Source organism: Clarias gariepinus, chromosome 22 (genome assembly GCF_024256425.1).
Source record: "Clarias gariepinus isolate MV-2021 ecotype Netherlands chromosome 22, CGAR_prim_01v2, whole genome shotgun sequence".
Classification (NCBI taxonomy): Eukaryota; Metazoa; Chordata; class Actinopteri; order Siluriformes; family Clariidae; genus Clarias; species Clarias gariepinus.
The window spans coordinates 5,752,636-5,764,326 of NC_071121.1; positions in this window are offsets into that span (position 1 = coordinate 5,752,636).

The following is an 11,691-nucleotide window of genomic DNA, read 5'->3' on the forward strand; positions in this document are numbered from 1 at the left end:
AATAAAATGGTAAACAGTAGTAGTGGCATGCATTTGCTCTCTCTCTCTCTCTGTCTTTCTTTCTCACTGACTCATGCACAAGCTCTCATCTGATACATATGGATGTTTTTAGAGATAACACTTGATTTCACCGTAAATGTCTCCATGGTTAGTGTTAACTCACTTTGACTTGCTTCAAGGCCCCTGAGGTAAAGAGCAGCAGGACACACTAGATCTCTCTCTCTCTGTCTGTCTCTCTCTCTCAGTGTGCGTGTGATCGTCATGACTACAGACGCGACCTCGTTTCATGATTGTGCCACTGTGGTAGATATTAAACCGTGTATCATTAAAACACCTGGACAGAATAGAAAAAGATGAAATGAACATACAGAAAAGCCACAGAAGAAAAGAAACAGTGAACAAAAGACCTTAATAAAGAGTTAGAAAGAGAGAGAGATGAAGAGAGAGAGAGATGAAGAGAGAGGGAGAGATGAAGAGAGAGAGAGAGAGAGAGAGAGAGAGAAAGATGAAGAGAGAGAGAGAGATGAAGAGAGAGAGAGAGAGAGAGAGAGAGAGATGAAGAGAGAGAGAGAGGGCACACCCTGGTGATTAAGCGCTTGGCTGGTGCAGGGGCTTGCTATGGTCCACTGCACACACAAAATCCACACATACTCACTCTATACCGAGTGCACTTTATGAGGGAACTACAGAGAGAAGGAGTTATTGACAGCTTCACTAGAGAGTGGAAACATAAGACCACACTGAGGAAAAGAGAAGTAGAGAAAAGAAACATGAAGAAAAGAAGAGAGGGAAAAGAAACTAATTCCAGTAAGCCAGAAGGATATTACAATGGCAGCAAGGGATGAAATATATTTTAAGCAAGAGGGTTCACAAACTTTTTATTTTGGTTAAATGCACATTTTGCCTCAGGTTCCTGAAGGTATTTTCAGTAACTGTGAACTTTTAATGAATCTTATACAGTAAACCTCCAATGTTTGTCAGTCATTCATCATCTATTTCACTTATACTGTACAGAAAAAAAAGACTGTTTTCACATTAAACACATTAAACACATTATAAAAACCATTAACATCATAAAGAAATATGGTTTGAACAAAGTATATATGACCATGAGGATCACTTAATCCTTTGGTAAATTTGCAACACAAAAAAGGACAATAGAAATCAGAGCTATGTACTGTATAATAGTGAAAGTAAGAACATTTCCACAAACACAATGTAACGTGAACCCAGGATTGGGACTAACCAGCTGTGTGACCATTAGTGAAATTAATCAGAAAAAGGAGCAATGGAAAAAGGTCACATGGTCTGATGAGTCCAGATAAGAAGGGGGTAAGAAAAAAAGCACATGAAGCAATGCATACAGGACTGTACAGTACATCATGCACTGTGTCCACTGTACAAGCCTCTGGATGTTAGCTAGTGGCCTGAATGTACTGAATAACCAGGTTATCACATCAGGGGAGTTTTCTTCCGTGATGGCACAAACATATTCCATGACTAAAAATAAATAAATAAATAAATTACGGAGTGGTATGACTCCTGGTGTGAAGATTACATCAAAACTGGACAGAAGTTACAGTATCTGTTGGGGGCCTCCGAGTGGCACAGTGGTAAAGTGCTCGCCCTATCATCCGGAGATCGCTGGTTCGATTCCTGGGTGATGCTGTAACCTTTCGCAGCCGGAGGTCTATTGGGGAGGGGTGAGAGAAACTTTGTGCTCCCACATTAATCACAGCTCTTACGCAAGCGGAAGGAGCGGATAGCGCTGTCCTTCGAGTGTGTTACGCCGCCCCCAACGAGTGAGCGAGCAGTTCGAAAAGATGCTGTTGGCTTGCGTCACGTGGTTCGGAGGAAACACGTTATAGTCTTTGGCCCTCCTGACTGAGTGGTAGTAGTAGCCTTGATGTGGGAGCCCCCTAGTGACGGGGAGGTATTAGTCACGACTAAATTAGGGAAAAAATAAAAAAAAATGATAATAAAAAAAAAAAGAAATACAGTATATGTTGTGACACTGCATACGATTGTCGAAGGAGTTTTTAAACAAGTCAAATGCATGCCTAAATTAATGTTCTGGCTAATGGCTAATGGCTAATGCATGCCTAAATTAAAGTTCTGAAATAGTAGTTTTTTTTGGGGGGAAAAACAGGTTGTGTGTTAATTTTATGCTGAAAATAAAATGTTTTTTAATACACTTGTACTCATTTAAGAACAAAATTGGTTATATACAGTATATCACAGTACAGTGTTCTTTAGAATCATGCAGATGGTTAAACGATTCATGTTAAAACAATGAGCAATTTCTAATATCATTTCACCTTGCTCCATTCTCTTAATTATTTTTACTTTTGTCTCCATTGTTATTGCTTGGTGCTACATAGCAGTACAAACTTCATTGCCACTGCTTTTATGCTTGCTTCCGGACATCCTGGGCTTGTACTGCACTTGCATAGTGCAGTACACACATGACAATGAACACTGAACATGTGATCTAACATCCACAAGTGAACATAGGCGAATGCATGTTCGTATCTTTGAAAACTTGTAATTCAAATGTTCATATTGTATGTAGGGGATTTACAGTAGTCAGTAAGTCCACCCTGACACTTTAGAAATGGCATGCTTTCTTGGTTATGTCTTAACGTTCACTGATATAGAGATAAAAAAAAACTGTTCTTGCTTTGATGTTATGGCTAAACTCATAGCTAATCATTAGCTAACACTCTGTCTATATACTTTTCACATTTATTCATTGCACAGCATATTAACCGCTAATTGCCAGTAATTAAAATTACACTGACTGACACCGAGGTAAAATGCAAGGCATTTATTGGCAATTTGCTGTTTTGTGAGCTTCACAATTCTTGCAGACTTTTTACACCCTGCTGATCTCTGACCTGCAGCTTGATTCTACAGACATAACTCCATTTTGTTCCTCTGCCAGTTCTAGTTTCCTGCAGCTCCAGATGTTCAAGGTGTTGATGGGTCATATTTGGCTCACACAGGCCTGGCATTTCTCTCTTTTTCTCTCCCCTTCGCTTCCCCACACCTGCCTCTCCCGCAGCATTAATGGCTGCTTAGACACATGGAGAGAAACGAGCGGAGATGAAATAAAAAGAGGAATGGGGGAGTAAAAATCACAGAGTCCTGAGGGCAGAACAGACCTCGGCTGGCTCTCGCTCACACGGCCCAGTTTAACAACCGCAGAAAAAGACGTCATAAAAACTTTCATGGGAAGCCAGATAAAATTAAATATATATATTTTTAAAAAGATCTGGGTTCTAAGTATTTTCTCGGAAGAGCACATGCACCAGTGCTGAAATGCTAATGCTGATATATTACCATATGTGGTAAAATGCTAGCCACAGCAGTACTGATTATTGATATTATCCTGGCACAATCTATGAAAAACACCACTCATGCTACGTTGGTCTGTTGATTTTTAATGGAACATCATCTTGCCACTAGGATAGGCTCGAACTCCAGCTAATGTAATTTCGCTTAACCCTCAATTTCATGCTGTTTGTTTCTCTCCTGTCGTTTTTGTTTTTATTTTTTACATGTGACATTGAGCGCGGTCACAAATGAGGCGGATGTTCAAACAGAGGGCACAAGTGTGTTTGGTAACACAACTAGGTGGCTGTAACCACAGGATGAGCCATGCTTGATCAAGCTTTAGCATAACACATTAGCATAATCCATTAGCATAACCCATTGACCAACAAGTAGAGCGTTTTGAGTTTGGGAATTGGCAACCCGAATCTCTTTTACTTGGCCAGTTGAATCATTTGATGGACTCAAAAACATCCATTATACACATTATGACTATCGTTTGTAAACTCTGGTTTAAACATTAAATTTTTTTAAAAGCGCCTCATGTAAACTGTTTGAAACTAATCCAGTTATTTTCTGCTATTTCTGCTCTACTATTTTCTGAATGATTTAACTAACTGGCTGATTGATCTAAGTTTGTTTGTTAGTTCATAAAACAAATTATTATATTTAAATACTAATGTAGCTTTTTTAGTTTTATGTGCAGTTTTTTTCTCTGGATGTCTGTTTAAGGAAACCGCTAATACATCATATTTATTTTATTTCTTTTTATGGATGTTTATAGAGACGTTTGTCATAGTTTCAACTATGAATCTTTATAGATACCTTAGAATCACAGAACTGTAAGCTACATAAAACTATAACATGCTAACAGGATTCGTTCTACTTTCACGGTATTTAAAGTAAAAAAAAAAAAGAAGGATTTACTTTTACTTATTTTTACTTAAAATTGTTAAAAGTAAAGTGTTCTTTTTTCTTTTTTTTCCCTTAAAATACCAATAATTCCAATAGTATTTATAGATATAGTTAGTAAGATTTCTGCCAAACCTAAACAAAAAAAGTCTCCAGTAGCTGTTTGACATTTTTCCCACTTTTTTTATGTTTAAGGTTTGTTCATGTCTTGTGCAGTGGAATTTTTTTATAGTTCATATTAAGTGTTAAATCAAAATAGTTCCTATATTTATATCTAGTCATAAATATAATAGTTATAGTTAATGCAATGATTGTTATGTAAATAATTTTAGTTTGATACATCTGCTGTCGATAAAACAAGAAAACCTGATATTTTTTAATGATACTGTACACAATACTTTGAATAATGGATTGAAAAAATATTACAACTATTTTTGATGCACACTCTTTCTATCTATCTTTGAAGCAAACTCGAGCATATTTGATATAGCATATTTTGATGCCAAAACAAAATGTTTTATATGGTACATTTATAACTCAGCATCATGGCAGTGGTGTTAAATATCTGTAACTTCATCAATAATGATCTTAAATAAATAAATAAAAGCAGATCACAATCTCCAAAAGGGATTTCAAATACATATACAGTACCTAATGTGGCATCTACATCAGTGTTTTTAGAGCCTTTTGGTCATTTCACTCTGTATTTTTATACTCATTTATTATTTTTTATAATTAAAATAATTATATCTATCCATCCATCTAAGAACCTCTGTAGTCCAACTAGGGGCCGTGGAGGCCAGTGGTGACCATTGTATTGAATCCCATTTGAGAGAAAAACGGAGGAAATCCACCAAGCATGGGGAGAACATGCAAACTCCATGCACACAGACCTGTTGCGGGAATCGACCCCGGGACCTGGAGGTGCAAGGCGACAGTGCTAAACACTAAGCTACTGTTCCGCCAAATAAGGCTATAACTAACCAAATATAACATTATTAGGCGTATTCCTAATTACATTTTTACTAAGATGTTAAGTGAAAATGTCTTGTTCTATTGGTAGAAAATTGCTATGTCTATATGGCTCTCAAGTTATTTCAAGTTGTGAAAGTTTTTTTAAATCTGTGAAAGGTTATAGATTTTATAGTTTAGCCTAAAATGAGCAACAATTACTTACTCTTTACTTATCATTTCTTTACTTGTCAAATATTAGAATATCGCAGAATCATAAAAATCATATAAATTCTTGTGTTATGTAAATATAAAATTAGAACATTAAATCTACTCCATTTAAGTAAGATACATATTTACATTAAGCAGACACTCTTATCCAGAGCAACTTACATTTTTTTAATTTTTTTATCTCATTACACATCTGAGCAGTTGAGGGTTAAGGGCCTTGCTCAAGGGCCCAACAGTGGCAACTTGGTGGTTGTGGGATTTGAACCTGGGATCTTCCGAACCGTAGTCCAATGCCTTAACCACTGAGCTACCCCTGAGCTATTTAAATATAGAAGAAGTAGAAGAACACTTCTAAAGGCTTATCTAACAGGTTCTATATAGATTTTATATGACAGCACTTATAAAGGCTTGTAAGGAGGTTTGGAGCAAGTAAATAGTTGGACTTTTTTGCTGACACACAAGCTCTGGAAGCCATAACAAACAGCCTCATACTGCGTTTGGTACCGAGTCTCCAACTTGAACAGACAATAAGATCTGGATTTTTCTCTGAAGAGGACGAATAGGTGCTTTGGTTTGATTGTTGTAAAGGAAAAAAGTCCCACCCTGAAAGAGATGTCAGCTATTGGTACCATTTGTGGGTGTTGTGAATGAGAACTAAAGGGCAGTGTTAACTCTCTGTCAGTTTGACACACACACACACACACACACACACACACACACACACACACACACACACACACACACACACACATATGGACCTGCTTGCTGTGTGTTCTCTGCAGGATGTAGAGATTATTTTATCACTGCAGGAGTCCAGGACATTCCTGCTGGACTTCCGAGCGTTGGTGGGATAAAAGCGAGGTGTGTTTGTCATGACTCCAGTTTCACTCTGCGTTTGGGCCACAGGTTCAGGGCAGCTCGATCCGGTCCGGAGGCTTTTGTGGATTTATAGATTTTTCTAACAACACCAAAGCTTTCCTGAACAAACACATTACAAATTCACACTCCCGGTGTGCTGTACACCGCTGCAACACCCCCAGCACTGCCTGCGGAAGAAGAGGAATAGTGTGTGTGTGTGTGTGTGTGTGTGTGTGTTTGGGGGTAGGAGGGCAGCTGATGTGGAGACAGGAAGAGAGTGCGACTCGAATAGTGAGAAATTCTGAAACCCTCAATGGAGTCTTATAATAATAACATATAACGCGTCGAGGCTCTGATCATGTTCCCTTTTCACATCAGGCCTTTTCAACTGGGTAAAGTGAGTCAGCTTCAAAGCACAGTGCGGATAAATGGAGTCACACACACAGAGTTCACACACTGACAGTGTGATCGCCTCCACACTATACTTTACCTTTGACTCAGTTCAGGTCAACAGAGTTCTACACAGTACTTCATTAAAGTAGAAGTACAACACACTACTGTTTTTAGTGATATTATGATGTCATGCTCTGTAGTATGGAGAAGTTTAGTGTGCCAATCCATTAGTGTCTTATGCAGAGTGAGACTTAAATCCAGTGCTTGAAAAAGAGTAGAGATTCTCCAGGGCAAATATTATCTAAGTAAAAGTAGAAGTCCTTCATTTTATAAGACTTAAGTAAAAGTACAGAAGTACTCACCTTGAAATTTACTTAAGAATCAAAATTACATGCTGCAGTTGTACATATTAGTAATATTTTAGTTTATTTTTGTGTGGGGGGGGGCGGGGGGATGAGTCAGGGAGGGCTATTAAGTGTTTCCTGCCATCTCACCCCTCTGAGAGCTTGACTCCCTCTAGGCTCCTGGCTGCGAGAGGCTACAGCATCACCTGAGATTCGAACTTGCGATCTCCCGGTGATATGGTGAAGACTTTACCCCATGCAGAAATGTAGTTACAGATATGTAAAATACATGCCTAAGTACAGTAACGACGTACATGTCCTCAGTTACGTCCCTCCTCTGGCTTTGTACATAACCCATGCAGTCAGGCCTATTCTAGTGACATTAGCGGTGTAGCTCATTTTTGGCTGAACCATCATGGCAGCTAGTGAAAGCCCACTCTAACACTTTTACTGTATGCTTTATTTTTACTATTACACATTACTCTGGTTACTAGCCATGTGGGATTCCTTTAGATCCTGCACTTTTCTTCCATTTCTCAAAACATACCAGTTGGTGAAATGCCTACATTTTACAACCATAGTGAGCAGACAGGCATTTCAGAAAGCAAAACATGTCGACATTTAACGCGGATGTAGCCTCAGAATTCTGTATGTAGAATTCGGACTTTTGCCGTTACTGTAGATGTTTTTCGCTTTCTCATGACCAATCTGGTTTTCTCATCAAGGTGTTTTCACACACATAATTGCTCATAACTGGATGGTTTTCCTTTCCTATTATTATTTTTAAATCTAGAGACTGTTGTAGGTAAATATTTTTTTCAGACCTAGTGCTCTATATCTATTCGTTTCTGAAATACTTAGACTAATCCATGTAGCAGCACCAAACATTCCATGATCAGAATAACCTTCTAGTATGTAACATAAAAATCTCTTAACCTGCAATTATTTTTATGCATTGCATCGCCGCCATGTGATTGGCTGATTTTATGATTGCATTAACAAGCAGGTGTACAGCTGTTCCTAATAAAGTGGCAAATGTCTATACACTGTTTCTTATTATGACCTAATTTGTCATTTTTAGAATGAACTGGGATTTGTGAAGGCATTAAAAGTATATATTAACTGACTAGGAATTACAGATAAATGTTAAGCGTGTGTGTGTGTGTGTGTGTGTGTGTGAGATAGTGAGAAAGACCCTTAATTGATTGTTATGGCCAGTTGACTGCAAAAAGCATTGTAATCTAGCGGTCAGTGACACTTTCATCACTTTCTCACAACACACACACACACACACACACACACACACACACACACACACACACACACACACCACTCCATGTACAGGCGTTTCAACAGATGAAAATATAACACATGTTCAGAATGACATGCTTGTTCTCTGTCTTTCTTAAACAGACACACACACAGACACACACACACACACACACACACACACACACACACACACGGCTGTAGTGTGGCAGTTGCTGGGTCAGAATTACACACAGTAAAGTTTTACAGGTGCAGCGAGGCGGGTAATTGGTGTGTTAATTCGGCCGCGAGCGCTCAGCGTGCTCTAATGAAATTTCCACTGGTGTTCCCTTACATCCTGCAGGTCAGGAGGCAACTTCCTGTTTGGATAAGGAGCACTTTAAAGAGAAAGAGAGAAGCAGGGGAAGAAATCAGGAGGAAGAAAACGAAAGATGGAGACTAAGAAAGAGAGGGACAAAAAAATGGTAGAAGAAATGGAGAAAAAGTGTGTGTGAGAGAGAAAAAGGGGTACTCTTTGGCTTTCAGCTGTGCTGGTCCGGACTGGGGCGGAGGGGGGTAAAGGGGACGGATGGAATTTCAATTTGCTGTTAACCACCCGCATAACCACCTACACACACTCTCTCACTCGCACAGTCACGCTCACACTCACACACCCCAGGTCTTGTGGTGGTGTTCTGAGGACGAGGAGAGCAGATGGACAGTTATGGAATGTGTGTGTGTGTTCGAATTATTGTTGAGCCTGAATGCTGAGCCTGACTTTCCAGATATGATTCTTGAGCGAGACGATTTTGTCTCTGTCTGAGAAACCTGTGTATTCACACACAGGATCTTGAGGGTAAACTGACTGAGTATCTGTCAAAATAAATGCCATGTGTAGCAGGAATGTGCCTCTGGGGTGTGTCTGTGTGTGTGTGTGTGTGTGTGTGTGTGTCTTCTATGGGTGGTAATGGACAAATGGCATTCCCCCCAAAAAATGCCTTAGGCGAGGAAACCTGCAATGACAAACTAATAAACGAGCGAATTCCTTACATCAGGAAGTATAGGAAGATGCACAACATATGTGTATATATCTTGTTTTGCCAAGAAATTTCACAAATCATTCCAGACACTCATTAGTGACATATCTATTAATATACTAGTTAGTGTTTTAGAATCAAAATTAGACTATAGAATGCTAGACCATTATTGGATCAAATTTGATCCACTTCACTGATGATGTAAACAAATAAGGTCACTATAGTCCACTAGTGCTTGGATACCATCAAGGTGGAACGTTTTCTTATTACTCCGCCGCCATGATCGGTCTGCCATCTAAAAGACTGGCCTCCCAGGAACTCCTTCACTGGCCCAAACATGTGGAAATGGCATGAAATGTCAGGACTGTACAGGGGATTTGGCAATAAATCCCAGCCGAGTTCCTGTAATGTGCAAGTGGTGTTGGTGTATGATGGTGTGCACAGTTTCTACAGACAGATGGGTCAAGTTCCAAGGATCAGGAACTCGCTGAATGTTCATGGGAATGACTGCAGTGGGTTCCGAAGCCACCTCAGCTGCTTTAACCCATCTGTAAATATCATATCCATGTTTTACGCCTGAGAACTTTCATCACAAGTCCCTGTTTGACTTGAACTACAATGTTTTAGTCAAATGTTGGGGGACCACAAGCTGTCAGAACATCTTCAAGACTCAACATCAACAACTCTACGAGCATCTGAAACTGTTCTGGAGCAACACGGAACGTTCATCCAAAGGATACTCCCTCAGCTGCTGTTTTGATGATGGTGGTGGAGAGCGCTCCCATACTGTAGGTGTTTAATTCACCATTCATCATTTTTATCCTGATTTAACTCTTCAGTGAGCCAACGTGTACTGTGGACTGAAAGAGGACGCTTTCCTGGAAGAGATCACAGATAACTGGATTGAAAATCCTGGTTAATATACCATATGAACTCTGATTCTTTGGAGGATTCCAAGTAGAACATTAACCGTCCAAAGGAACACTGTTCCTGGAAGAAGACTTTTTTTATAGGAAACTTTGTGTATATATATCTTTGCTTGAGTGTATTTATGTTCGATATTAGTTTGTTGTGATTTGCTCATCAGACCTGCAGCTCTGTTCAAACACATCCTTAGTTTATTTAGCTTTTTCTTCTTAACTTCCTTCAGGAGGAAAGGCTCCTGCTCTGTCAATACCACACTGAACAGTGTGTCTAAACAATTCCGTCACCTACTGTATGCTGAGCTGTGGAGGCATAACAGCTCTGTACATCTACCAATTCCGGGAACTGTATATCACTGGGCGCAAGGGGGTACATCCTGGAAACACAATGCACTTTGTGTTTTTTTTTGTAAGGTAGACTTTTCCGTGGACAAATTATGTACCATTCATGCAATTATGTACCATTCATACTTTTTCTCCCTACTGCTTATCCTGTACAGGGTTGCAGGTGGCCTAAAACCTGTCCCAGAGGACTCATGAGGGCATGAGGCGGGGAACACCCTGGACGGGATGGCAGTTCATCACATGGCACAAACACACACACACACACTTACACACTGCAGACAAATAACAATGACTATTTATTTTTAACACACAAATTGTTAAACCAATTGGAAACACCAATTATCCAACACTGCATTTCTTGCATACGCTGCATACCGTAGGAGAATGTGGGGGAAACTGAACACCCAGAGGAAACCAACCAAGAAAGGGGAGAAGATGAAAACTCCACCCACAGAGACCTGATGGTGAGACTCGAACCCTGAAAACTGGAGGTGTAAGGCCACAGCGCTAACCATTATAAGCACGCATATACCGTACGGTATAAGACGATTGTTGCACATACTTTTAAATATAGTGTTTATACATTTTTGGATAAACAACTGAAATATTGCCAGGAACAGAAAATTGCGTAAAAAAATTTTAAGCTATTATGCTAAATTATTTTAATCAACATTTAATCAATCAATTTGTAAACATTCTCCATCACAACAATTTGCAAACTATTGTTAGTTCTATAAACATTATTTCAAACATTATTATTTAAATAGCAGCACATACTTTGTACAGTATCTACAGGGTATATCGTATCTATTCAATTTGTATAGAGCTTTTAAAAATTTACATTGTTGCAAGTGACATTGTTACAAAGCAACTTTATTTGGGTGATAACGGATAGCAGGAATTGATCTGCAGTTATACTGTGTGAGACTGGAAGTTCAGTATAACAGGAAGTTAATATGGAGTCCAGTTCGTTATTGGAGGCTCAGGTAGACTGTAGGAAATCCCAGTCCTGAACTATCAAGCAACTGCAGTCACAAGTCACAAAAAACAAAAAAGTCCTAATTTCCCCAATATATGGAGACCTTTAAAACAACCTGTGATTACAGTTGTTGTATT